This window comes from Meles meles, chromosome 1 (assembly GCF_922984935.1).
Source record: "Meles meles chromosome 1, mMelMel3.1 paternal haplotype, whole genome shotgun sequence".
In the NCBI taxonomy this organism is placed as follows: Eukaryota; Metazoa; Chordata; class Mammalia; order Carnivora; family Mustelidae; genus Meles; species Meles meles.
This window is the reverse complement of record NC_060066.1, coordinates 196,965,270-196,970,428: the sequence shown is the minus strand read 5'-3', so window position 1 is coordinate 196,970,428 and position 5,159 is coordinate 196,965,270. Positions and strand designations below refer to the sequence as shown.

At 44.9% G+C, this 5,159-nt stretch overlaps 1 non-coding gene across 1 annotated transcript; it reads right to left on the bottom strand.

The window, feature by feature from the left end:
* Positions 1 to 4,833: 4,833 nt before the first annotated feature.
* On the bottom strand, positions 4,834 to 4,923 carry LOC123928862. Its single transcript, XR_006815835.1, has one exon. It is a non-coding gene; the product is annotated as a small nucleolar RNA SNORD88 (small nucleolar RNA).
* Between the last annotated feature and the right edge of the window lie 236 nt (positions 4,924 to 5,159).

Genomic DNA, 5,159 nt, shown 5'->3' with positions numbered 1-5,159 from the left:
CAATCTTAGTTATACTAGCCAACATTTCATGTTCTCAGTAGACAGTTGTGGATGGGGGCTATGGTATTTGACAGCAGAGATAAGGAGCATCTCCCTTGTTGTGGATAGTTCTAACACACAGCATTGACTGGTAGCTGAGGTCCTTCCAGGTTCAGTATCCAATGGATCCTCTGCAAGAGCATTGGAGAGTATAAGACTAAATGCATAAGGTTTCCTAGCTCTCAGCCTGAGCTTTGAACCACCCACAAGCACTGGGAAATACAGAAGAGAATAAGATGGGTAAAAATCCTGCCTTCATGGAGCTGACATTCTAACACGCCTATGGTACTGAGTCCAAAAACCATAGCTCCTGCAATGAAGGTACCCTGCCTTAAACTTGAAGGTGTCTAATTTATCTAGTTAGAATACAGTTTCTGGTTCAGTAGGTCTGGGATGCAGCCTATAAACTTGCATTTCTGTTTTGTTTTTTAAAGATTTTATTTATTTATTTGACAGAGAGAGAGATCACAAGTAGACAGAGAGGCAGGCAGAGGGAGAGGGGGATGCAGGCTCCCTGCTGAGCAGAGAGCCTGATGCGGGGCTCGATCCCAGGACCCTGAGACCATGACCTGAGCCAAAGGCAGAGGCTTAACCCACTGAGCCACTCAGGTGCCCCTAAACTTGTATTTTTGACAAGCTTCTCAGTGATGCCATTGTTCCTGGTCCCAGAGCACATTTTAAGTAGCAAGGACTTGGAGAATTTTGTGGCAAGACAAAATGGGTATGTGTGATTCAACTAAAATACTGTGTTTATATTGTGGATCTTCCTGAGGAGCCTGGGTTCAGATCTCACTCCGCGGTCGCCTATTTTTCCTGGTTCTCAAAACTCACTTAGAAACAGAGGCTCTCCTGGGCCTCTATCCTTCCTCACACTTCCATAGCCTGGCATTGTTCAAGCTACCTTGTCTTTCCTTTAAAATCTTTGTCTCAGGGGTACCTGGGTGGCACAGTCAGTTAAGCATCTGTCTCTTGGTTTCAGCTCAGGTGAGATCAAGTCTTGAGATCGAGTCCCACGTTAGGCTCTGCGCTCAGCATGGAGTCTGCTTGAGATTCTCTCTCCCTCTCCCTCTCTCCCTCCTGCTCCTGCATTCTCTCTCTCTAAAATAAATAAAGAAATCTTTAAAAAAGGAAAACTCTTTGTCTCAGCCTCCTTCATGAAGCTGCAACTTTTCGTCAGTCTCATTCAGTTCTATACCCATTAATTCCCTCAGTAAGTACTGAGAACCTCCTGTGTGCAGGCATCCATTAGGCTAGCTGCTGGAGATCCCGCCTGCAGCTGGTCCCGGCCTTCAGAGGGCTCACAGGAGAGCAAAAGCTGACAGTGAAAAAAAAAAAAAAAATCATGGCAGCTGGGGTAAGTGTCAGTGAAAAAAAATCATGGCAGCTGGGGTAAGTGTCACAAAAGGGGAAGCAGAAGATGCCAGGGGAGATTATGACCAGGGACCCACCCTGTTTCGCTCAAGGGAAGGTCTTCTAGAAGAGGCCTTTCATCTGAGAGCTGAAGAAGAAGTAGGAGTTAGCCAGGCAAACAGAGGAGGTATCCTAGTTACTATGGACACATATCAAATTCCCCCAAAACCTTATTAGCATAGAATAACCATGGGACAAAAAGTATCGCTGTGGCCGGTGCTGAAAACACACTCTGCCCCAGTGGGAGGAGTGTAACAGTGTAGAGAATGCTTGAGCAAAAATCTTCTAAGGGGAGAAGGCAGAACCCACCTGAGGACATAAACACAACCTTAGGAAGACTGGCACATAGCCAAGAGAAAGAGACTGGCATAAAATGAGATTTAAGAGGTCCAAACCCCCACATCTTGCCCCCACTTGCCCTTGAGCAGTTTGTCCTCTTAACAGCGGTTGTACCTGCCTTGTGTTTCATAATTTAAAATCAACAAAGTAGTGCCTGAGTTATTTCCTCATTTTATTTATTTATTTAAAAGATTTTATTTATTTATTTGACAGAGAGAGAGAGATCACAAGCATGCAGAGAGAGAGAGGGAAGCAGGCTCACCGCTTAGCAGAGAGCCTGACGTGGGGCTCGATCCCAGGACCCTGAGACCATGATCTGAGTTGAAGGCAGAGGCTTAACCCACTGAGCCACCCAGGTGCCCCTATTTTATTTATTTTTCAAGATTTTATTTATCTATTTGAGAGAGAGCATGAGGACAATTGGGCAGAGGGACAGAGGGAGAAGCAGACTCCCTGCTAAGCAGAGAGCTCTATACAGGGTTCCTCACTGGGGCTCCTCATTTATTTTAAACAACAGTCCCGTATCATGAGCCCTATTTACAGATGAAGACACAGTGAATCAGTGAGGGAAGTGGGAGGCAGTGCAGAAGGGGCAGGGGGTGTAGGGGGACTCGATGATTTTAGCTGACACATGGATAAATATTTTACATGTTAAGAGTTAACATGTTTTCTCCTAGAAAACATCCAGCTCATGATGTCACTGATATTATAGCTTGGGACAAATCAAAGAAGTGACTTGATTTAAAGTGTTAAGGGAAATATTAGATGAATAATAGTGTAGAAGGTCCGTGACTTTGGTAATAATGACAAAGATGGAAGGTAAGTGAGGAGAGTTGGAGAAATCCTGGCAAAGGAGTAAGCGTGTGGGATCCCTCTGGACTCAGATCGAATCTTGGCTGGGTTCTAAAGGCAAAAATCCCAACAGAAAGCCGGACACACTGTTCAGCTATCCTGTGCCTTGGTTTTCTCATTTTTTTAAATGAAAATAACTGTATCACCTCCTTTCATAGGGTTGTCATGAAGAATAAACTAGTTAATATTTGTAAACTGCTTAGAATAGTTCCTGGCACTTAGTAACAGCTACATAAGCGCATGTTAAGCAACTAAATTAAATTAACTGACTTAAGGGGTGCCTGGAGGGATGGCTGGGTGGCTCAGTTGGTTAAGCGTCAGCCTTTGGCTCAGGTCATGATCCCAGAGTCCTGGAATCGAGTCCCACATCCGGCTTCTTGCTCAGTGGAGAGCCTGCTTCTCCCTCTGCCTGCTCTGTCTGCTGCTCCCCCTGCTTGTGCTCTCTCTCTGACAAATAAATAAATAAAATCTTTTAAAAAAAAATAAAAGAGCGGGGGGGATGTGCCTGAGTGTCTCAGTTAGTTAAGTGTCTGCCTTTGGCTCAGGTCGTGATTGGGCTCCCTGCTCAGCGGGGAGTCTGGTTCTCCCTCTTCCTTTGCCCCTCCCCCTCCATTTGTGCTGTCTCTCAATTTCCCTCTCAAATAAATAAATAAAATCTTTTTTAAAAAAGTTAACTGGCTTGGGATGCCTGGCTGGCTAAGTCAGTTAAGCTGCTGCCTTCGGCTCAGATCATGATCCCAAGGTCCTGGGATCAAGTCCCGAATAGGGCTCCTTGCTCAGTGAGGAGCCTGCTTCTCTCTCTCTGCCTCTGCCTGCCACTGTGCTCACTTGTGCACTCTCTCTCTCTCTCTCTCTGATAAATAAATAAATAAACTCTTTTTAAAAAAATTAACTGACTTAAGAACAAAAGGGAATGTTTTAGCTCTTGCAACCGAAAAGTTCATGGGTACCTATTTGTCTGCAGGCTGGATCCAGCAGCTCAAAGTGTATCATTAGTTCTTTCGCTCTCTTTCTCTTCCCTCTCGCTCCCCACGTCTCTGTTCTACTCTGCTCCATGTTGACCCATCCCCAGGGGACTGACCTTTTCACTCAGTCTTGGTCATGGCAGCTCCAGCATTAGAGGAACACCGCCACCAGTCCCGGAGAAAGAGACACCTCCCTACCAATGTTGAAGGAAAAGCCCCTGAACTCGCTCAGATTGGTCCCACCTGAGTCAAATGACCGTCCCTCGACCAACTGCTGTGGCCCACTGGAGGACGATGTCACTTGGCTGGAATGACACAGTCACCCAAGCAGCTCTGAAGACAACATAGAGCCAGTGTCCCTGAGCCACGTGGACTAAGTGTGTAGGTGAGGGGTTTCCCTGGGGGAAAATCCAGGTGTTCTTCAAAGAAAAAAGGAGACTGGATACTGGATAGGCAGAGGCAAACAGAGAAAAAAGTCATCTAAGCTAAGTACCTGTAATGATCTGAGCTCTCCAAACTGTGTTTTCCATGTATGTGAATGAGTACAATCCAAGACAGTTCCCAAAGAACAAAGTCGTGGCAAGGATTAAAGAAAATAAACATTTACTAAAGCTTAGCACTGTGTCAGTCACACAGTAAGCACTCAATAAATGTTAGTTATTATTAGTAGTGATACCCAAGTCACAGAGTTAGTCATGGTGGAGCTAAGATTTAAACCTAAGCTTTCGGATTCTAAGGCCAGTAATCTTTACACACTTCCACCAGCTTTTTGTAACAGCAAACCCTCCTGTCTCTGTAGTATTTTGCAGTATACGAAAAGACTTCATCTACATTTTTCTTTCGTGATCTGCACAATAACCTAACTTATTTGCTTTATGCAAATGCTGCATAGTTGGAGAACTGGAAGTTTGAAGAATAAGACATTTCTTCCATGGACTTCCTCAACAAAATTAAATATACACTATGTTCTACTGAGTGTGGCCCCTGCAAATGTTCCAGCTTACTTCCATATTTCCAATCATCTAGGCTCTAGAGCAGTGTTTTTCAGGTTGCAGGTCATTACCCATTAGTGAGTCATGAAATCAATTTAGTGAGATGTTATCAGCATTTTAATTTTTATTTATTTATTTATTTATTTTTATTCTTTTGTAACACAGAAAGGATGTAGGGAGGGTGGAGGAAGAAACAGTCTTGGGGAGGGGTGATGGTCCAGAGACATCCAAACCAGGGCCTCTCAGATCCCCAGGTGTCAAAGGTCCTGGGGGGCACTGCATCCTCAGGGGTGATAGGAGCCCAGTGCTGGACATCATGGGAGGCATTTTAATTTTTAAAATGAGATAGAGAACATCATGTATGGGCCCCTGGGTGGCTCGGTCAGTTAAGTGTCTGCCTTTGACTCAGGTCATGATCCCAGGGTCCTGAGTTCAAGACTAGTGTTGGTCTCCCTGCTCAGTAGGGAGCCTGCTTCTCCCTCTCCCTCTGTCCTTCCCCACCGCTTGTGCTCTCTCTTGTTCTCTCTCTAATAAATAAAATCTTTAAAAAAGAAAAGAAAAC